The sequence below is a fragment of the Bactrocera neohumeralis genome, chromosome 6 (assembly GCF_024586455.1).
Source record: "Bactrocera neohumeralis isolate Rockhampton chromosome 6, APGP_CSIRO_Bneo_wtdbg2-racon-allhic-juicebox.fasta_v2, whole genome shotgun sequence".
In the NCBI taxonomy this organism is placed as follows: domain Eukaryota; kingdom Metazoa; phylum Arthropoda; class Insecta; order Diptera; family Tephritidae; genus Bactrocera; species Bactrocera neohumeralis.
The window spans coordinates 15,650,213-15,674,787 of NC_065923.1; the positions used below are offsets into that span (position 1 = coordinate 15,650,213).

At 39.8% G+C, this 24,575-nt stretch overlaps 1 long non-coding RNA gene across 3 annotated transcripts in view; it reads right to left on the reverse strand.

Moving 5' to 3' along the window:
* Positions 1-20,352, reverse strand: part of LOC126761001 (uncharacterized) — a 129,392-nt gene extending 109,040 nt beyond the window's left edge. For 2 of the 3 annotated variants that reach the window (XR_007667282.1, XR_007667283.1), the window contains exons 1-2: positions 20,243-20,352; positions 19,236-20,157 (exon numbers count right to left, since the gene is read on the reverse strand). This is a non-coding gene — a long non-coding RNA (uncharacterized LOC126761001). Of the gene's footprint in view, positions 1-19,024; positions 20,158-20,242 lie in introns of those variants that run through there. The other variant, XR_007667281.1, reaches the window with a different exon arrangement.
* Between the last annotated feature and the right edge of the window lie 4,223 nt (positions 20,353-24,575).

Genomic DNA, 24,575 nt, shown 5'->3' on the forward strand with positions numbered 1-24,575 from the left:
CTCATTTGTCGGAACCGCCGATTTCTGACCACTAGAGCATGTATGAAGAATGGAGTCATGTGTAGAAGTTCACGGTTCACGCAAGTGAGGAAAGTTCTCTAAGCACCATTCACTTGGGAGTGGCTAGAAACGGTTTTTTACATATGGCTCGAACAGCTCACGAACTCCGCTATTAGGCCATGTATCCTCTGGGTAGCCAAAGAACATCCGTTTGAAAACAAAGTAAAATGAAAAGGCAAACCATCCCTCCCAAGGGTTAGGCGTTCGGTTTGGGACCCCCACGTAAAAAGCACTACCAATGAAAAAGTATAAACAGCCTCGAATGAGAGACCCCCTTTTTGATGACGACTATGCCAAACGCATTACGATTACGATTTGAGAGCATCCACTTTGAATGTCCGGTCCCCTAATTGGGAAGGTGCCGGAAGAACGACTAGCGCGCTGTTGTGAACTAGATTATAACTGCGTAAGCGGTGTCTACGCCAATAAAGAAGAAGAAGAAGAAGAAGAAGAAGAAGATCATGTAGCTACCATAAAAATTTACCAGTCAAAATAGAAAAAACAAGATAAAGAGTATATTGCTGTAAGAAATGCACCTCTGAATGGTATAATAGCTTCGATGCAGCCGAAGATCACAATTTTTTCTTGTTTCCATATCATATAGTTCCCAGGTTGACTGAAAAAGTTAGAGTCAGTGCAAAGCAAAAGAAGTTTCATTGAGCTTTTATAATCCATCCTAGGCCATTTGTTTGTGATTTTGTTCCACGCTTCTTGAGTTTGCATGAAGCAGAAATCATTCTAGAGATAATGGTACGAGGGTCTCTTCTCTGCCATGCTTATCAGCCTAACGATTTCTAGCGAATCCGCCTTGACGAAGTACCTTTAAATATGCATCGTTTTCAGATATATCCCGATGCAATCCAAACCTTCAAGTAGTTTCAGTGTGCTGAAGGCCTATAACGTTGCAATGCTATTAGAGTGAAAACTTTCTTAAAGAAAGTTGTATATCGGCACTTATACGTGAAGATACTCCATTAGCCCTGGAGACTGAAATTATATTTAGTTCTACAGAAAGTCTACGTCAGAACGTCTATTCCTCCAACCTTCCCCTTTCGAACAATATAAGTATACAAAGTACAAAATAACACGAAAGTGTAAAGAAGAATGAAGATGGAGTTGAAATTGTATGCAAACAGACAAAAATCTAATAAATGTCCTCATGCACGTGCACAAATATTGTCTGGAGCAAAGAACAAAGAGCACAAACAACGGCGGCGCTTGAGAAAAGTATAGAATAACAAAGAGCTTCAAAGCAAGTGGGTGAGCCAACGCTCAGAATGTGGCAAAATTCAACTCTTTTGAGCGTGTAATCGCACACAAATCCGTCTGCTAAATCGTCACAAGAACGTCCGAGGTAATTACGACACCTTCTTCGCAGCATTACACCGTGCAACAGACGCCAGTTCAGTGACAGCGCGCATTAGCAAAGGCTACAATAATGCAACAACAAAAGTCGTAATCAAGACAATGCCAAAATTGATTGTGCTTTTCACTGTGACAACAAAGGCAACGGTCATAAAGCTGTCGGGCGTGCATTATGCCGGCGGAGTCCTGTTTGCATACAAGCATACAAAAATATTTATAGATGGCACACTCACACGCTTCTCCTGCGAAATGGATGAATATTTCCTTTCATTAAATTTTTCCCAAACCTCTGAGGCATCACCAAGAGCTTCGTAGGGCTTCTATATTAAATTTGCTGTGAATGCATTGTATATATGTATGTGTGTGTTTGTCCACTCGCCTCATTTATTTGATTTCTGTCACGTGTCGTTTTATCCCCCACTGAAAGGAACGACGCTCGCACTCACTTGCTCGCTGGCTCGCCTAATATCCTTTGACAGCGTAACCAATAACGGCGGATTTAATGCATGCACGTGCTGCAGCTGTACAACGGATTCCGGGCTTCCTGCTTCCTGCTGCCTTCCTTGTCGCCCTGTGGCTGCTTACATATGCGAAATTGTCGAAAATGAAAACAGAAAAAAAAACGAAAAATTTGGACTTAAATGAAATGCCGGAACTTGCCACGGAAGTGCGCAGCCATTAAAATGCGTATGTACTGTTGCAAGCCTGAGCGCAAAAGAGGGGGTGGTGGCCGCGTGGAAGCCTTATCAAGTTGTAAAAATCGATTGCGGCAGCAACGACCCTTCGAGCAAGTCACTCGCTTATAGCAGCACAGTTATACCAGGCATTTTTCATGTGAAAAAGTGTATTTGGCACGCGCATGCGCAGTGCGCACGACCATTTTGTTTTCGTTGAAACTCAGCCTTAACTGCCTTGAGGAGGTGCTTCGGTGCTCCACATTCGGCTCCATGGCAGCCATTGCTGCGCGTGAATCACTGAGAGGTGCCGAAAATCAAATTTCCTTACACGCTCTGACAGTCGCTCTCGCGCATCCTACTGTTACAGCGTGCCATAACGGTGCTTTTGGAGACTTTTTTGCTTATAGTTACGCCTTTTTGTTATAAGTCCATGTATTTGTTTCGTTGTATTGCGCCGAGATCGCTATCAATCATACTACATTTTCCATCATATGTAATAAACATAAATACGTGTGGACATGCAACATGCCACAAATCACCATGGCGTCTAACAAGCCATGTAAAGTGTCCAGCAACAAGCTGCAGTCTACAGCTCATGGAAATATGTAGCACGTGTTGCTTACGCTGTTGACCAAATCGCGATGCCATCTAAGTTCACGAGTCCGTACAGACTTCCTGCAACTGCAAGTTGCAAGTAAAAAATTTACCACGGACAGTTAACAGTGGTTGGGGAAAGCAGTTGAAATTAACATTCGCAACATCATTAGATTCATGCGAAATTTCATTTTAATGCTGAAGTTCAGGTGGGATCTGAAAATATTAACAAATTTCTCGACAACTCAGTCTTTGGTCTTTGCGATTTTGAAAGTGAAACTTTTCTTACCTCTAGGAAACTTATAGTTAGTCTGGCTGTATAAGAAACCACGCATAGGCCACTTATGGTCCTTGATGATATTATGATGCGATGTAATGCCATTAGGTAGTCCATGATGAAAAGTAATCTTCAAGGATCGCCACACTAACGTTACGTCTTCCAGCTTCTCTCACCGTGGAGCATTCAAATGTTTGCAGCTTTGCCTTGACAATGCAAGACAAGTGCATAAGAGATGCTTCATTGTCTCACTGTTGGCTTGCTCTTAACATTTCCTGCAGTCTTCCCTATCTGACAGCCCCGTTCGGCAGACGTGCGCCGCTACTAGACTGTGACTAGTGAGTATTCTAATCAATCCTACAGTCTTCTTTATGAATTCTGTGTATTTCTAATCTACAGCTTCACACATCACTTTTGAAGTTTTGCTTTTCCGTAGATCGTTCCATCGCATTTTTACCTTTCTCATGTCGGTCACGTCAGACGACAGTCGTACAACACTTTTTGGAATTTATCACTTACTCATTGCTCTTGATGCCTTTTGACCTGCCACCCACTAGAAGTGAAGTCGCTTGTTCTTTGCGTTAATCTCAACTGCAGCTCTGCTTCCCAAAAAAGCTTATATTGAACTGTTATATCTGAAATATCAACTTTTATGATTTTTCTCTCCTACAAAATAAAATATGTCGCGTAAATTTCGTTCTGCTCATCATTGCATCGACTGCGGTTTTTGCATTGCCAATGCTCAAAGGACCACAAATCTTCTTCAAATCCTTTCTCAAAAACACTCCTGAGGCCGACTCATCAGATGTTGGTACTGTCCATGCCTCCACTCCATATAGCAGGACGGGAATGATGAGGGACTTGATGAGGAACTTGAAGGGTTTGATTTTTTTCGTCGAGAGAGGACTTTACTTTTAAATTGTCTACGCAGTCCAAAGTAGCACCTGTTGCCTTGGATTTCAAGACTATAATATCATCAGTGTTGATGCTGGTTCCACGATAGACGAAATTATCTACGACTTCAAAGTTATGACTGTCTCTATTTAGCTCTGCAGCTCGTACTATTTTCTCCAGCAATAGAGTGACGTAGTCAAATGATTGTGAGTCGCTTTGTCTAAAACCTCGCTTGATATCGAACGGCTCGTAGCGGTCCTTCCACATACTGACGGAGCTTTTGGTTTTCTCAACATCAGTTTATACAACCATATTAGTTTTGCAGTGATGCCAAGTTCAGACATAGAGGCAGTTACATTTCGTGCTGTCGAAGGTGAGGTGGTGTGTGTAGATCTTTTTTTCATGGGTCTTTTCCAAGATTTGGTGCATGGTGAAAATCTGGTCGATAGTAAAATTCCCAGGTCTAACGACACACTGATAAGGTCTAATCAGTTTATTGACATTCTCCTCCATCAAAACTGTCAGAGTCTTCAAAATCCCTATATGTTGTAAAGCATTATTGAAGATAACAGCCATGCGGCAGCTCTAGCGCGGATTCCCAGGAATAAATTTGTGAAAGTAATTGAATTGAAATAAAGCCGGCTACTACCGCTAGAAAGAGAAATTTACATTTGAGGAATGCACTACGACTTATGGTCTATTATGCCCTCTCCTATTACGATAACACTTCGTTTGATCCAGTCAAATCAAAGAGGCTTAGTAAAGTTTCTGGATTAATGGTTGTAGTGTGTTCTCTTACCGGATTTATTTTCCTAAGAGCCTGACTCCGTCGTGCGATTGTGGAGCAATCCAGATGTATCGTCTCTGATGTCTCTGCTCTTTGGTCACACAAGCGACTGCGTAGAGCAGTATCCTAATATGTGCAGATGACACCATAGCCTGCAGTCACTTGTGTAAAATCTCATAAGCTACCTTAATTTGTTTCTAGGAAGAGCGATTAGACCGTTTTGTATCGAACTATCCCATAAATAGCCTCGCTTGTCGAAGTCCAGCTACTTGTTACCAGTAGCGTTTTCTAGTGTCCCTTTCCTAAACTACAGTTAGCTATGTCTGAGAATTCTCCACTGCCTTCAGAGCACCAACTGAAAAACAAACCCCAATTGTCACAGAACGTCTATTGATTATTAACTTATCTCCAAATATTCTCCAAACTCAACCCACAGTAGAACCATACTTGAATACATAACATAGGTATATCGCCGCGATCACTTACAACAGTTACACCTCCAACTCTCGTCATAAGCGACAACATCTCTCCGACTGGAATGGCATGCAAATGTCCCGACTGTCCACAGCTGGCCACATGCTGAGCTCCTGAACTCCATTTAACGCGCCGGTCCATATTTTGTGTAGACAAAAATACGCGACTATTGTTGTTGTTGTTTATCATTGTTTTTGCAATTTATGCCGTACACTATCCACCACTCAAATCTTTACTTTGGAATGTCAACGTGTACACCGTTGCTTGTTCCTGCCACAAAGCAACGGAATCGTACAACAAATACAACAACACTGTGTACGATTCCTGCGCGCAGCACAGCGGAGAATATGCAAATTATTTTAGTCACAGGGGCAATCCTTCATGCGAAGCACTAGCCATGAAGGTAGACTAACTGCTGCAAGGGGAAGAAGGAGGATAAAGAGAATGCAACATTGTTGCAAAGAAGCATATTAAAAATTCTGTATATATATGACTGCGTGTGTGTATGTAGAACTCCCCCGCCAACTGCAGGCGCTTATATATTTGTATATAGATGTGTGTCTGTCTCAGCTTCTTAACTGCGGACTTTGTTAGTTAAACGCCAGTTGGAGTTGCAGTTACAATGGACGACTATGGTTTGAGTTTGGGGGGAGGGAGTTGGGATCAGGCAAACAATCATATACAAGTGACACCCATTGCAGGATCAAAAGATCAAATCTGGAAGTTGTGTTGTAAGGCACAAAAACAAAAATACAACAACAACAAAAATAAACGCTGCAACTCTTTCCGGGAATTAAGGTGGAAAAAGGTGAACTAGCAAAGCTGTAGTTGTAGCCTGCGAAGTTAGCCAGAGCTGCTTGTTGCCTGCCAAAAGGGGCAGTGTGGGAGCTGCAACAGCAGCTGTCGAGGTGTTGCGGCGTGTTGTTCAGGTTCCGAGCAGATTTGCTACAACATTCATTGCAAATACAGTTGTTTTTGTTATTTTTGTTGTTACCAATTTTTGTTGTTGTGTTGTTGCGATTTTTGTTGTTATTGTTGCAACTTGGTGTTGTTGTAATTTTGTTGTTGTTGTTTTTGTTCGTTGTTGTTGTTTTTTTTGTTTTTGTTTTTTTTGTTGTAACTTTTGTTGTTGCAGTTTTAGCAACATTCATGCCATACCGTGTCTGGGCCCCAAATTGCGCACACAGGACGGCTTTGTTAGCCATCCAGTTGCCTGTTGCAAGTTGTAAGTTGCCACAGTTGGTAGTTGGTCGCTGATCGCTAGGAGTACGAAGATGAGATACTTGCATCCTGATTACAGTTGAGACATAGTGCTACATACCGCTGTAACTGGCCGCATGCGAATGCCTGCGATAGTTGCTGCAATAATTGCACAAATGCCACAAAGGCTGTGATATTTGCTTTTTTCGTTGTTGTTGTTGTTTGCTTTTCCTTTTTGATTTTCTAGTTACAAGCGCACAGCTGCAAAGAAATATTACTACAACTGCTAACTGCCAACTGCAACTGCTAAATGCAACATCAACGGCCTGGACCAAGCTACATACATACATATGTATGGTATGTGTGTGTGTAGTTGCTATTACAGCCGTCGCGTCGCTTCAGTTTAGGGAAACATTTTGACTTAATATTTTCACCGCATAACCACGAAGGCTATCAGCTTCCCATGCATCCTACCAACTAGCCTCCCTCACTCGCCCTGCGAGCTCTGCTCTCCCATCGACTTTCGTTTCCACACGCCACAATCAACGCTGGCAGCTGCTGCCTAACTTCGGCAAATGCCTAGCAACTAGGTACTATGTCTTGCGGCTGCTTGGGCACAGCAATATCTGCTGGTTCGTTAGCTGCTCGCTTTACTTGCCGCGTTGCAAGTTGGCCGTACTCTTGGGCATCTCTAGACATAGCGCTCCTGAGGCGTTTCTTTCCTGCGCTTTGCTGTGGCTGCGTTTTTTCCTTATTCTTCATTGAGTCGAGTCTGTCGTGTTGGCAGCGCGTGATTTGCGATTTTATCATTCCGAATTGAAATGAAATAATTTAAAAAGTTATCATGACATTAAATGTGGCTATTAAGCTGGCCTAAGCATATAGCAGGCGAGATTGCATTTCTCCAGTTGCACGACAGCGTGGCTTGTGCAATGAGGAAATGTGTGTAAGCGATTGTTTCGGTACTTTTTGTAGGTGACTCAGGTCGGAGGTTATAATAACTTTTTGAATCTTGATTCAGGAAGGCTTAGCTACCATTTTTTTGAAGAGCTTTATAACTTAGCAATAAAATGGTTTGACTAAACAAGCAATCCAGCTACTTCTGCTCAAATTGGTTCCATTGTATTTAAAAACACAATAGTATGGTTTACCAAATTAATTTTCATATATTTTTAGCCCAAATCGTTGACACCACTCGTGTGGAATTAGACTGTTAGCTCTGTAGTCTCTCGAGCGAAAAAAATCACAAATTTCCAGACCACAGCCTTGTTCTTACGGAACAATAGTCCAAAAAACCTTAGACTATTCAAATATTCAACGAACTTTGACGGGTTCTATATTGCGTCATTCTTCATTCCAGTTCAGCTAGTTCCTAAACTATGCTGAAATGATTCCCTGAATGATAGTGAAATTATGAACCAGAATTTTCATAGTCACTCTAATTGATATATCATATTTAGACTTATGTTTTCTATCAGGATGTGTAGGCGGGGCGAAACCGCTGGAAAAAAGTGATTTTTCACAGATGGATCGTTGCTTAGGGGAAAGATGGGGAGGAAAGTCTTCTCTGTGGAAGAGAACGAGATGGAATCTTCTAGACACTTTGTTGTCGACAACAATCGTTGTGATTTACGTGAGTACGGTTCTTTCGAAAGCACATAAATCAATACAATGCGTTGATCAGCGCCCCAAATAATAAATAATTTTTTTGTTTCAATTGGTCTAGGTGGAAGGGCATCTTTTTAACCTTGGTCGGGTTTGAGGCCTATCTAAAACCTCTGCCGTGCTATGAATCCGGCACCCGGTCGTATTCGACTCCACACTGGATTGAATTTTTCAATCCTACCTGCCTTTAGGTTTAAACCACAACCACCACTAATCTCCCCAAAGGGCCAAACCCAATAAGCAGATTGGACTTTCTTATCAACAGTCCATCTTTTGCTCAACTGAGGTTAAAAGTTCTCAGTAGACTAACTTTCAACGAGCCTGGCGAGGCTGCTGAGATAGATATTAGCCACCTTAACAAATTTGTGGGAGTCTCAAAGTACTTCGTGGATTTATAAGAATCTGATAATGAATACCTAAAATGTTGGGAGGCTCAAAGTACCATGGTTCACAGCTGTACAATTGGGACACTGTGTCACCTTTGGTGCAAGAATCAGCTCTACTATCTAACCTAATCAATCGATTCCGTTTAACCTCGTATTTTAAATGAACTGGTCTGAATCAAAGATCGACTATTCTTCAGAACCGTGTCATTGATACCATCGTAAATTAAGAATGTAAGAGATTTTCCTGTCATCATGTGTCTGAAAGACTTCAAGAAGCTGGAAATATACAGTGTGTGTCAAAGACAAACTGGACAAATACTCAGACCGAGTATCTTTACCACGGAACATCGGTTATATTGAGAGAGATTATTAACGCTATGGTTGAAGCTCTCACAGAGATGATTTCGAATGGTGGACCATCTTCCAACCAATCACATATCGGTTGGCAAAATTCGAATAGAATTTCATAGAGCTGAGAATGTCATCACACATCTAGGTTTAATAATTACATATAATACACCATGTTTGGTCAAAGGAACCATTCATCGATTTTTTTTTGTGGACCTGTGTAATCAAAAGTTAAGCAAGGTTTTTTGGAAAATCATCATTTAAATATTTCCAACTCTGTTGATAAGTGGATCAGCAGGAACATCTATGCAAGCCAAATTCCATATCAAATCCATACAATTTTTCCTCACTGGAGTTTATTGAACCTTAATTTTTCGAAAACCCTGTTGGGGAAACAACTGCTGGAATCACAGTAAAGTCTTTTTCTTTGAGCTTTATTGAATTAATTGTGTTCAGAGAACAACAGGTTCTAAAAGTGTCGAATAATGGCAAGTACTGAAAGTCTTAAGTCCGACGAATGAGCACTGAATTCCCGAGTACTTTCCGCACTTCTTCCTCTGAGCTTTCTTGAAGTTTCTAGTATATATCAAATAGATTTCGAACCTTGAAGCCCTTAACGAGATTAAACAACCAGAACGCGACGTGATGTGCTTAATGGTTCCAGTAGAAGTGATGGCTATGATAAGCTATGTGTATATCACACCCAATGATTATCGATCCGAAGCACAAAAGAAGCAATATAAGTTTATGTAGTGTAGAGAGTTTTTAATCCGAACCACTGGAGCAAAATAAAATAAAATCCAACTTATAAGCCACATTGCAATCCAACCAAAACAGAGTGCACATAAAAATTTAATTTTTGTTTAATGTAAAATTTTCCAATTTCATGCTCTACTCCACTTCCCAAGCGAACGCGCATAAAGCTTTAAATCATATGCTTTCTGCAATTTCTCATTCCTGCAAAGCGATGCTCAAACCGAAACTGAGTCACAAAGCGCCAGCGGGCAAGGCAAAAAATTTATATAGCCATGCAGAGCCACTCACACATACACACATACATGTGTATAGCAGGTCAGACAGGCGGACAGGCCATCAAGGCGGATTGCCGAAGTCAGCGAATGAGACATAGGTCGAGGAAGGCGGCGTTAAAGGCTTCATGCTATAAGAATTTATGACGTATGTATGTGTGTATATTATAAGACAGTCGGCGAGACAGTTCGATTAAACGAAACTAAATGAAAACGGCGTTATGCAAATTCGCAAATTTATGAGCTACGTCGGAGCATTAAGTCATTTCCATGGTTGACATACGCACACCAAAGTATTGAAATTTATATGGGAGCAATGACAAAGCGCGACCACAAACACACAAGCGCATGAGTGTGTGTGTGGGCATGTGCACAGAAAGTATTAACTCCCCGACCATTCCAGAAAATGAAAAACCAATTGACAATGCAATCTTGACTTAGCCAAGTGGCTTTTAGCGTTTAAGCTCCCTGGCCATACGACAAAGCACGAGCGCCTAAAATGGGAGCGGACTGCAGTGTTGGCGGCGGGCAGTTGCAACGTCTGTCGTATGGAGCGCCGAAAATTGAAGTAAGCCAAGTCGAGCCAATGTTTTGGCTTGATTGTCTGGCTTCTGGTGGCTGCGCCTGCGCCTGAGCCTGGCTTGACAAGCACGGCTTAAATCGTGTGCTGTGATATTAATCGCTTTGCTGGGAAATGTCATGTCAATGAATGTCGCAACATGGTTACGTGGAATTTTTTGCGCGTGACAACAACAATGTATTTAGTTGGAACAACAACAAAACTGTTGTTTTTGTTGTTTTTTTTTGCATTTTTGTTGGGATTTAATTTTTGATTGTTTTTTCTCTTTTTTATTGCTTTTTTGTTGTTTTTGTTATTTTTATTATTGTTGTTTTTATTCCTTGTTGTTGTTGTTGTACCTCCAATACAGGTCAGAGATGTTGTTACTGTTTTTCTTCCCCATTTATTTACTTTTCCTAGAATTTCATTTTTTATATTTTTGTTGTTGGAATTTTTTGTTGTTGTTGCAATAACAGAAGACATTTTCTATTTTTGTGGCGTAATTTTTTATAATAATATTTGTAATGTCATTAGTTATTGTAATTTTTCTTGTGGTCGATTTTGTTGTTGTTACTTATAGTTGTTGTTGTACCTCAAGACCTATTTTGAGGCTTAATTTTTAATTTTTTTCTATTTATATTGCCATTAGTTGTTGTTGTAATTTCTCTTGTTGTCGATGGTGTTGTTGTTGTTGTTACTCATAGTTGTTGTTGTTGTACCTACAACAGTTGCTAGACGTGTTGCTGTTTGGCTTAGCAATTTACATACTTTTATTGGCTTTGCTAATTTAATTCCTTTTTTGTTATCATTTTACTCTCTGTTGTTGTTCTTTTTCCTTATTTTTGTTGTAGCCTTAACGTCAAACAAATGTAAGATGCTTTAGCTGAAAATTTATAGCTTCTACGCAGCACACAGCTTAAGAAGTACAGGTAGTAAGTCTCTTGTTGCATGCAACATTAATCGCTTTACTTTGTGGCATGCTTAACGGGGCTTTGGCAGTAGCTGAAAATACTTTTATTTCATGCTACAATCAACAGAGATTTATTTTTTGTGCAAATGCAGACAAACGGGTGCATGCAGCTCCCCCGCAACCCTCTCACCGACTGTTTCTGCTACGCTTTACTGTTGTTGTTTTTTCGGCAGGGTTGATTGTAATTTAAAACACGAAAAATGAGATTCTAATGCCAAACGCCTGTTAATATGCAATGAACCGTGATTTTTATCACACTAATGACGCGCTCTTTTTTATTTTGAAACATTATACCGTTACAATTATCAGCAAACGCGTGTTCGACACGTGCACTGATTAGTTTGTGAACAGCGAAATACATAAGCGAGTCGCAAGTCGCAAATATAGCGAAATCTGACAACCAATAAACGTCGTTGTACCACTGACAGGGGTTACGAGATATAAATCTATTTTAATGAGCCCAAAATTTTCCGAACTTCCATTTGCTGCACAAAACGGGTAGTAAAGCTAGTCACAACCGTTAAAACCCTCATAAGCCTCGTATTTTATAAATCAGCCAAACAGAAAGCTTACATCTGTGACCCGTCGGAACAACCAACGGCAGACCTTGCATCTGGTGCCCGGGAAAGATTTTCCCATAATTGCATAGTATAACAGCGGTGTTTGTGGCTATGTTATGGATGTTTTTGTTGTTATGTTATACTTGTATGTTTATGTAATCATATGAAATACAGAAAGGATGTTCTCTTCGGCGAACTCACACGTGCCGCATATTTGCCTCCAACAATCACGCCCTCTCTCTCTCTCTCGCGCTTGCTGGCGCTCTCAGTTCGCTATTGTTCGGTGCCGCTCTTCATACAGTGTCCTGCGCAAAGCCAAGCTCTCGTTACTCTGCTAAAGCTCCCCAATTTGTTACAGTTAGCTCGGTTGCTATGGCAATATGGCGTTCGTCAATTGCAGACGCACCTGCCTTAACGGTATTTGCTTTTGGTATGCATACAACTGTGTTTTGGGGAGCATGTACCCAATAAAGTTGTGGCTGTATTTGTGGGAAAATATATGTATACCATACATACGATTTCTATATTCCATCCATTCGTTCGTGTCGGCCATTTTGAATATGCTAATTACCAGCACTCTTCGTTTTTTTGCAGAAAAATAGTGGCGACGCCAGTATTGATTTTTCTTAGCCCGCTTAGGTATACAAAAGATGCCTTTGTACCACAATAATTGCTTTAAATGTTCTCTATAATGAATTTTCAAGATTTATTCTGTAATATAGACTGAAGGGCAATAATTTAGGTTTGGTTAGGTTCTAAGTAATAGATATAAACTTTTAACTCACATACTTAGCTTTCCTCCGACAAATGTTTATTTTCGAAAGCCACCGTGCGCGATAGCATATATCATAGGCTCTGAACCCGGTCTAAATTTACAGTTTTAAGCAATCAGGTACCCAAAACTCATTTGCTTTAAGCTCTCTCAATAACAAAAATTAGCTACACTTTCCACAGACCAAACTGAATATGAAATCTCGCCTACCTCATAATTCAACAAATCATAGCTTACTTACAGGTATAGCTTACTATAAGCTATATAAAGTTCTATCTTACTTTTAAAAATGTGATACTAATATAAAAATGTTTGGTCATAAAGACAAAATGTCGCCCAAACGGAAAGGCCATCACTACATTATGGCAGTAGTGGTCTTTTCATGTCACTTATGATTGGCTTTCGGTCTAAATACGTCCCAAGAAATTGCCAAAAAATTACTTTCCTCTAAAGTTGGTAAATAGAAAGTGCTCTGGGTTCCCTCAAAAGCCTTAATCCACAATCTCCAATTCGAACGCTCAGTTCAAAATTTCTGTCCATACAGAGAGTATGCTTGGAAATTGAAAACTACTATTAATCATTACCCTGCTAATGCGGCTGTAGTGACGAGAAATTTTGCTACCGTTAGCGCATCATTTGAGGAAGACCCAATCAGTCTCCCCTACTTCGTTCTCAAGCGTTGAACATCTCTTTGACGTTGTTGTGGCGAATTTTGCGAAAAGATCTTGGCCTACATTCTTACAAGATCAAATTGACGCGAGATGATCGTGAATTGGGCTGCACAACAACTTGAAAATGATCCGGATTTTCATCAAAAAATCGTATTCAGCGGTGAGACTGATTTCTGTATGAATGGCTTCAGCAATAAGCAAAATATGCGTCATTGGTCAGGCAGCAATCCATACGTACTCCATGAGTGACCATGGCATCCCGAAAAAATTACGGTTTTGTGCGGTTTATGGGCAGGCGGCGTCACGTTACTGTGAATGGGAAGCGCTACCGCTCAATGATAGCCAAACATTTTTTTCCGAATTGGCTGATATGGACTTGGGCAATATGTGGTTCCAACAAGCCACAAACTACACAACCCACTCAGCGAATGTCACAACCGATTTATTGAAAACCAAGTTTGGTGAACGTGTTACTTAGATTCTTAATTAGATTCTGTATTAGAATTTTGTAACATTTTAATTTCCTTATATTCAGAGATTGAAAAATCTTTAAAATTAAAGACATAAATCTGTTTAATTTGTTTGATATTTGTATTTATTTCTATCAGTAAGTCCACGAACCTCTGTCATATAAAACTAAGGTTGTGAAATTCTTCCGAATTTTAGAATTTCCGTTCAATCGAACTTTAACCGTTACATTTTTTCGAAAAGTATAAGTACATGCAAAACAAATCAAAAATATTCCAAAAACCTCAACTTCCCTATCTCCAATTCTAAACACCTTTTTATGTCAACATGCCTTCGATTTGCACGAAAATGTTTTTGTTCATAATATATTCGTGATTTGAGGAAAAAAGGAATAAAATGAATTAACCATTTGATTGCTTAACAAATACTTTAAAGTCGAAACAATCAAAAGCGTTGACAGATTTTGATTTCTATGCAAATTTCGCATGAACGAGTGCCCAATTTGATATGCAAATTCGGCAAGACACACACACATGCAGATAAATATACAGTGATACATTTATGCGCATTGCAAGTAAGCGATTCCTAAAAAAGTCAGCGTGAAACGCCTTAAAAATCGCTTGAACACCGAACATCGAGCTCGAGCGCTTTTTGATGAAAATGTACAAAATCCAAATTGATTTCTGTCGACGCGATGTTTGCATAATTTGCTACACGAGCCAAGCAAAAGAGCGAATTAAATTCAAAAGTGAAATAGTAATTGAAGCAGATAAGGACTTTTTGAATGGCAATTGCGGCGATTAAAGGTTAAATACTTCATATAGGGTGACATTTTATGTTAAATCACGTCACAATTAAAGCGGAAAAGTATCGATTGTGGGCTTTAAAGGTAGTTTCGATGAAGCTATCGATAACTAGTAATCAAAATAGCTCTTTAAAATATGCATTTAAAAGTGATATTCTTTCCGAACAGTTAAAAACGTTGGAGAGTATGTAAAATATCGTCTATTACGAGAGCCACTTCAACTATAATTCATCATGGGATCACTCTCAGTAACATGTATTGCTCAAATCGACGAGCAGACGATACAGAACTACTTAAATTGTAACACCAAAGAACAAATTTTATTTACTACATGTTTTGACATACATAGCACCAACATTAAAAGAAAACAGCCCTTTACTTTAACAAAAAAAAAAAATATTTCTAATTATCTCTAAACTAAATGCCGTCTATTCTCACATATTTTTACAAGCCGTTGAAAATCTGTATAGTTGTATCTTATTTCTCATGAAAAGATATTCTGAAATGGACATTAATAGTAGCATCGAGGATATAACGAAGGCAAAAAGTAGTTTACTGATATACTATATATGTAAGTCGGCTCTTTGTATTAGCTCATGAAATGCGATGTTGGAACCATATATTTCTGAAAATAATATCGGTACTTTTTCATACCAAGTTGATCAAGATGTAATATCACTTGAAATTAACATTGACCATTAAAGCAAAAAAAAGAAGGCAAGCCCTTTGTAGTCAGAAATTTTAGAGCGGAGACGTCTTTAATGAAAATAACTACTTTGCGCCAATAATCAAATTTCTCTGAATTTCATTAACATACATATCTCACAGAATGACCGATAATTGCGAAAACAAGTCAAACATATATGTACATATATTGAGGTATTTGCTATCTGAACCACACATCTTAAGTATCACACAACCTTGTGATCAGAAAAAAGGCTAAAAAACTAAAGCTCTCGTGTTCAATATCTAAGGTCTCAAAAATTTTGAGTCCATTTTTATAGCTTGACTTGGATTGAATCCTGAACCTTATCGAGGTCAATAACCTTCAGCGAATTCATGAACACTAGCAGGGTCAATGACTTTTAGTTTTGACCTTTGTTGAAGTCAATAGCCCCTATTGTACGAGGGCTGCTATATATATTCTGGCCTAGGGCAACACTAAGTGTTGCCAGGTGCAATCTGACATTTCTATTGGAAAGTTTGACATTTTTTAGCATAACATCACTCAGAACTTTTTGTCATTTAATCCTGAATTGTTTTATTTACAGGGAATTAAAAAATTCATCTCGGCCAAAAAATGGAATTAACTCGTGAACATTTTCGTGCGATCATTTTTCACAACTTTCGACGTGGATTATCACGACAAGAGTGCATCGAATGAACTAAAATCTTTATATGGCTATGAAGCACCATCCTATAGCATTGTGAAAAACTGGTACAACGAATTCAATCGTGGCCGACGCTCGCTCAAAGACGAATTCCGTGAAGGTCGTCCAAAAACAGCCGTTGTGCCAGAAAACATCGATGCCGTACGTGAAATGATAATGCAAGACCGTCATGTAACATACCTTCAGATAGATACCTTTAGATAGATAGAAAACAGCAATCGTCAAAAAAAAAAAAATAAAAATAAAAATAATCATTTTCGTTGATAAATATGCCTATTTACATTATTAGGCCAGAAATATATATAGAAACCTAAGTATGTATATCTTTAGCGATGACAACAACCCTCCCTGAGATCAAAGGCCCTTATGTTCAGAGGTCAAAATCTTTTCATGAGTTCAACGACCTTTCAAAGAAGAAAGACGTGGTGGAAAAACTTATATAAATGCTTGTACTTTGATTGAAAATATGTATAGGTCGAAGAAACAATAAATCTGTGCCCAAAAAATAAGGTGACATTGTATTTATTTTGAAAATTCTTTATTTATTCTTCCAATGCAATGCACTTATGCCAACGGATTTTCCAATCTTCGAAACACTGCTTGTAGTCACTTTCCGTGATGGCCGTGGTTCAGCTTGGTTAACAGCCAGAAGTCGCAAGGCTCCAGATCAGGTGAATACGGTGGTTGCGGAACGACATGGGTTGAGTTTTTGGCGAAATGATCACGAATTACGAGGGCAGTATGGGATGGTGCATTATCGTGGTGTAAAAACCAAGAATTGTCTTTCCACAATTCCGGCCTTTTTAGGCGGATAGCGTTATGCAAACGACGCATAACGTTCAAATAATATTCCTTGTTGACTGTTTGACCGGTTGGAAGGAATTCATAATGCACAACACCACGATAATCGAAGAAAACAGTCAACATGACCTTGATTTTTGAGCGACTTTGGCGCAATTTTTTTGGTCTCGGCTCTCTCTCGATATTCACTCGATTGATCACTTGTTTCGGGGTCGTAAGCATAGATCCAAGTCTCATCGCCAGTTATAATGCGTTTCATGACACCCTGGTAGCCCTTCAAAATGGTATTGGCTGAGCCTTTCGATATGCCAACTTCATCAGCAAGGTCTCTAATTGTTAATCGACGGTTTTTCAACACCAAATCTTTGATTTGTTGAACGTGAGCTTCGTCGGTTGAGGTTGATGGTCGCCCTGGACGCTCTTCGTCTTCGACACGTTCACAGCCGGCTTGGAACTCACTATACCACTTGTAAACATTTTTTTAGACATAGCCTCACCACCAAAGGCTTTCTGCACCATCCTCAACGTATCCGCAGCAGAAAATTGATTCCGTAAACAAAATTTAATGCAAATTCTTTGCTCAACAAATTTCGACATCGCAAAAAATGAAAAACTCACTTTTAGCAGCTCACAAAACGACACGTATCTCAAACACTAATGAATATTTTGACAAATCCTTCGACGCGCGCAGTTTAAATTCAAATGTCACCTTATTTTTTGGGCACAGTAGTATTACAGCGGAGTTAAGAGGAAATACATACATATATAGTTTGCAATAAAAAATATTTGTTCCGAAAAGCTACATGTTACATTATTTTAACTCAATAATTGCAGCAGGAGAGCAATTTTCTTTTTTATTTCATGCTTTTAATAAGGACAATATTTAAAAATATTTTAACTACAGATGTCCCTCCCAACTTCGATGACTTTTACCAAATTGCAGTTTTGAATATAATTTTGTGGCTTGCTATTGTTGTCTAGGGTTTCGATTAACACCATTTGTGGGCGTGGAGATTGATTGATTTGGCTTATCGGTAATAGTAACCTAATGTAGAAAGTTTTTTCAAGAAATCTTCATTTTTACTCAAGTTACACCGACGCACGGACAGTCTTCCGGAATTCAATTCGCCTCATCATGCTGTTCCCTTACATATGTACATATGTATGTACTTATACGTAGAACATAGCGGGGCTTTCAGTAGGGACGCTACAAGAGTAGACCGATAGTGACAGCAAACGACACCATATTTTTCCGCTCTTTTGACGTTTCTCTTCAGCCATTTCATCATGGAAAGATGTACGATCCCACAACGGGTGTAAATTATTAATAATTTAAATTCGGAGTCAGAGACCTCAACTTTAACAGCGCTACGTCCAATTTATGGTCGTCATAATCGTCCTGTCAGATCAACAATTGAGCGTCTAGTGTACAAATTTGAATCTACAGACACAGTACAAAATTTTCCCGTGCCAAAAACAAAGAAGTGCCCGTAGTGTGAAATATTGATTTATATATTATTGAGGAAGACCCATATTTGTCCACCATAATTGTCGTATGTTCGTGAATTGGGCTGTGCAACCACTTGAAAATGATCCGGATTTACATCGAAAAATCATCTTCAGCAATGGGGCTCATTTCTGGCTGAATGGTTTCGTGAATAAGTAAGCTATGCTTTATTGGTCAGGCAGAAATCCACACGGACTCCATGAGTCACGAATTACATTTCAAAATTACAGTTTGGTGCGGTTTATGGGCCGGCGGCGTCATTGGGCCGTACTTCTTCGTGATGATCAATACCGGCACGTTACTGTGAATGGGCATCGCTACCGCTCAATGATAACCGAATATTTTTGGCACGTAATGGATGATATGGACTTGGACAATATGTGGTTTCAACAGGACGGCGCCACAAGCCACACAGCGAATGTCACAATCGATTTATTGAAAACCAAGTTTGGTGAACGTGTTATCTTACGAAATGGAACAGTCAATTGGCCTCGGTCGTGCGCTTTGGCGCCGTTAGACTGTTTCCTGTGCGGCTAGTCAAGTCTATGGTCTATGCCAACAAGCCAGCGACGATTGATGAACTTCGTACGAATATCGAATGTGAAATTGCAACAGTATCGGCCGATTTATACTTGAAAACCGTCGAAAATGGGGTTCAGCGTCTGGACGTCTTTAAGCAAAGCCGTGTAGCCGCGCAAAAGAAAACGAGTTACATACATAATAGCATTGAATGTACTTTCACAGGATTAAAAAATTTCAGTGATATTCAAAACCGTTTTTTGCTATTTTTGTATTTAAAAATCCGTCATACATACATACATACATATGTATGTATACAATAATTGAATATATTTAAATTGATTAATTTTAGGTGCCACCAACAATCGTTAGGCGTACAAAAATATTATACTCTGTAGCAACGTGTTTCGAGCGTATAAAAACAATTATATATTTATATAAACACACAATTATGTACATATTATAATACGAGAGACCTTAAATTGTGCTCGCAGATGTGAACTTTGCTTAAATGAATTTTAAATTGAAACAAAGAGCGATTTCGTAGAAAGCCACGTGCAACGGCACGAATAAGTGGCACAAATCAAATTCAAACTGAAATCAAATCGAAACTCACGACTTGGACATTGACGACAACAGCGGTGACAATGACGACAAACAATGTAGGTGAGCCTTAATGTATGTGTGTGTGTGTGTGTGTGTGAGCAAAGATATTTTGGGGTGACAAAGGCTTGTGGGTTGCTGTCGATGGCACGACTTGTAGGCGCAGCGCGCTGCCACAACAAAAACAAATTGTGAAATCCATGAAAAAGCCAACAAAAAAGCTTCCGTAAATCAGTAAAAATCAATGGCGGCCCTACGCGCAGTAAAACATTCGCCGATTATACGATGGATTGTCAACAGACTTTGGTTGCAGCTGCTGTCACTCGCGCAGCTGTCGAATGTGGAATGTTTTTTGTTTTTGGTTTGATTGTTTGTTTGCAGCCAGCTACTTTCGCACGTGAACGCGTTGACGCGTTGGCGATGGCTGGGCTGGTGCTTATGGCGGTGACCCCAACTAACAGCAAGGAGAGCCGTCGGTCTTGGCGGCTCGTAAATTCAACAACAACGCCTCGTAGAGTTCAAAACAGCGCGCGCCTTCGCCATCTATGTATATAAGAATGTATGTATATGTATAAATACAGTTACATACATTCGTAACTGCATGAAAGTGTGGAAAATGCGGCGACCCACCGCTGCGCCAAGTCCGACGGTGTGCGCTGCATAATGAAGCCACAAAAGGTTGACATTCTGCGGTGCCACGAACAACAAGCGTTCGACAACAGTGACGGCGTTGACGACACGTGGCTGCCGATCACGATTATTACCCCACAACATACCTGAAACACACACACACATATGTATATCCACATGTACATAAGTATGGAAATCGAAAGTGCGCGGCCAGCGGTCCGCCTCACTTACCTTTGCACCAAATGGAAAAATATTTTCATAAAATTTATTGCTTTGCCTCAGCAAAATCACGCCGCCGCTGCAACGCGTACGCCAGCTGTTAATGCCAGTGAACTGCACCCGCGCTCAGAAGCACGAGCTGAGCGTAAGTCAACTGTGAAAGGGTTGCATTCAAGCAGCTGATTTACATATGCCGCAAATACCACATAAAGGTATGAGTGTGCATATGTGGCAACCTATGCACAGAGTTCTCCATTAGAAGTCTTTAGGTTTTTATAAGTGGTGTGTCAGCCGACGAAAACATCACTTAAGACCGAGCAAAGACAACGGAAGTTAGAAAAGTCTCGTTGAGGCCTTGTGCTACAGAGAAAAGTAGATATTGGAACCACTACGCTGTTAAAAAATAAGCGAGGGCCGAACACTAACTTTCTAACCTCAATTTGGAAGGCAATAGTTGAGGCCGAAGCGAAACCGAGTCGGATAGTATCAATATCACACCCAGATCTTGAAATTGCGAGGGTAAAGCTGTTAGTTCGATTTTTTGTGCTTTAAACTCCTTTATGTCAGAAACATCATCCACACTCATATAACAAGTCAATTGAAATATCCCGGCCTACCATAGTATAACACATTTTTCTAGCAAGATTCGTTGTTTTATCCAACATAGTTCCCTTCCAGGGCGATTCATTCATTATAGCGACCCTGCAACTGTGCGATAGCACGATTTGTTCTTTGCTTCAAAAAAGGCTTTAGTTTCGGCGATCATTGAGCATTCTTTTGAGATCTGGGGTTCAGATCTTGAGAATACGGAGGATGCGGAAACAATTCAAAGCTCAATTCATGGATTATTGTCATCATAGCTAGTTCCACTGTGCATTGTCTTGGTTAAATTGCACTTTCCTTTCCCTCAAATGCGGCCGTTTTTCGGCGATTTCGTACTGAAAACGGTCCAACAACGCTATGTAATACCGCTGTTGACGATCCTTCCTTTTTCAAGGTAGTCAGTACAAATTTTTCCATGCGCATTCCAAAATACGCCATAACCTAGCCAGTTTTTTCCACGATTTGAAGCGGGTTCACCGTGTTCAGTCCACTCGGAATGCCTGCTATCTCGAACAAATTCATTTTCCGGTCGTCTAACATTTTTTTGTGGAGTTTTTTGATGTTTTCGTCGGAAGCAGCCTCTTTTGGGCGTCCACTAAAAGCCTTGAGTAAAAATATATTCCAACTTGTGTATATACATATATATTATATATTGTGCATATACTATATGTAATATACATATTTCTTCTTTCACTAAATCTTGTTCTCAATTTGATAGTATTTGTTGCCCAACACCGTTATCGCCACGTGTTTACCACACAAAAACTCTGGTTTATTAAGGAATTCGTGGGTGTGTTCCTTTATCCCACATTAAAAGTATTTTTTTATTATATTCCTTAAAATTTCAGCGTTCGTTGCCTTTGTTGTTGTTTTTCCAACTTCTAATGAACAATAGTGCACGTTTCATTTTTTCTGTGTTTTTTGTTCCTTCTCCATGCCAACAGTAATTGACAGTTTGCCATGTCATGCTGTTGTTCGTTCGGCTGACGCGTGCCACGACCGCCGTCGTTCGTATATTCCGTTTAATTGGTTGTATTCCCAGCTCGATTCTTTTAGTGAAGTTCTCTACGGCAATTAGGTTGATTATTGTCTTCTCATGGGAATGCAAATTTATCGATTTGTTTGCTACTGGTGACTCTTTTAGTGTGTATTAGTCAATGTCATTTGTTTGTTCCGGTGAATGCAATTTTATCGTAGAGAAGATACATTGATAAAGATATTACGAACGGTAAAAAAGCTATGTTCAATAATATCTTTATACGTAGCTTAATTTATTTCGGTTTTGCTTATCAAAGGGCTTAAGATAAGTAGGCGATATGCCTTATGCATCCGAGTCAAGTTCCGGGCTGTCAGTACCGCCTTTAGTTTGGCAGTGGCATAAGACTTTCCTCCTCTCTGATGTATAAGGTTGTACCACCTTTCTTCGATCGTCAAAGACTCGTTCGTAATCAACAGAGTATACCAGATGAGTTTGACGTTTGGGAGGGAGAGGCTATAATTAAGCAGTACCAATCCCATTAGGTATGATATGTTACCCTATTAATATAATGAATCTCTGGCGAAGTCTTCGAAATAATATAAGAATCTATAGCTACCATGATATAAATTTTTAACGGAATGTGGAATGGTTTAATTTTATACATATTCAGTTGTTCTTCTTGAGCCGGCTTTAGGAGAATAGTCATGAGACCGATGTGTATTAAACCTAAAGGTGACAACAAGAGTGTTTTAATCTTGAGAAGTCAGGATCTAACCAAAAGTATTTTTTTATTACGTGGAAATGTACAAGAACCTAACCTATGACCAGTGTTATAAGCTGTATTTGGTCCTTTAAAGATATTCCGCAGTTTCACTTTTAATACTCGAGATATAGAATATAATTAGAGCTCTACTGGAGTTTGTCTAACAAAACCCAATAATGTTTTGTGTCAAAAAATACCGGCCCCCTGAGAAATCCTCCTAGCGAACTTCTTTATATCGTAAGCCGAAAGGGTAGTTCAGCTTTTTTTAAAGTAATTTCCAAGTTTAGCGGTTTTTCTAGCTTGTATTCTTCTTAATAAACAAAACAAAACAAAAATGGGGAATCTCTGAAGCTTCGTTCTAGCCTGTCGATAAGTATAGTATAGTACAAGCGACAATCGAGTCCGAAGTAACGCACCTTGGAAAGGATAAATCTTAGATTGATCTCTAAGCTGATTTTATTTTTGAAAGGGATTTGGGAACCCAAGTAGTTAAAGATCTTGGGAACTTCCAAATCGAACCTACATGATGAATAAAATGTCTCTCTAAGTTATTCATATGTTAAAGCGAATACTTCGACAAATCGATGATGAAGCTCCTAAAACATTGTCCATAATCCACTTCGAGTTTCATAGTTTCTTCAAATATATGTATGTACATATATTGTAGGTGTCTTCTGATCACATATGTACATTTAAACTTGATCTTCCCTAATCCCTTCATGACTGCAGTGGATCTCCGGCTTGACAAATAATAACCCTTAGAAATTTAGCTGCATCACTCATGCCTTTCCAGCAACAATTATCTCCAGCGGCGTAAACAATTCTCTCTACTGCATTTTCAAAGCGCGAAACAACTGCTCGAGTCAAAAGTAATATTTGTTTACATTTCCCACTTAAAGTGTCACCGAAGTGTCAAAATTATAACGCCCACTTACACGAATGTTTCTACAATTGCCTGCACGTACTTCTCGCTGTGTGTTTCTGTGGCAGAGTAGACGCTAAATCCGCGGGTAGACCACCTCATTGCTGGATGACAGGCAAACGAGCTACAGTTACACGCCCGCGCCATGTGTCAGAGCGTGTGCAATGCTGCTGTCAAAATGCCACATCAGCAATACCAAAATGCAACAGCAACAAAAAACCAAAAACAACAACAACATAAAAATATTGCAACAACATAACAACAACAGCAACAAAATGTTACAATAACGAAAGGGCAACAACAACTATAGAAGAAAGAGCAAATACAACAACAAAAACTTTAGAAAAGAAAATACAACAACAACAACAACTTTAGAAAAAAAACAAATACAACAAAATTACTAAAGTTACAATAACAACAGACACGTACTAGACTATCCACAACAACTACAGCAACAAGCGTCAGAGTCGCTGCCACAGCGTCAACGTGTCCGTTATGAAGCGTAGCTCAGCTGCGAATGACGGATTAATTAAGTAAGGCAATATAAGGCATTTCACCGACGATGGAAAAGTAAACAGAAAATATTTTTCTTAATTTCCACTTTGCAACATTGCTGTGCGCACAAGCTGACGCGCCATCTCTGCGACGGAGTCGGTGGGGATGATAGCCACCAAGTAATGCGTGCGACATGCGGTGGCGACGCCTCTGCTAAATGTGTCTTTCCAAAATGAAGCACACACACACACGCGCTCAGCTGTGGCAGTGACTCCAACAACCATGCGGCCATGGAAAGTAAAAGGCAACAACAACAACGCTAACACAACGGCATTGAGTTGGGCTACCACATGCTGCAAACGGCAAATGGCAAACGACACTCGTCAGCCGCTTGCAAACAGCTGCAACTGCAACCGAATGCAACTGCCACAGCAGTGCGCCACATGCGAGCAGTCACATTCCGTTGGCGGTGCGCTCTTTCGTTTGATTTAAATTCAAATTCAAATTTAATTAGCCTTCAAGTAAGAAGCTAATACACTGCATATCGTGTTTGTGTGTGCCACCAAGTGGCGTGCAGCTGCAT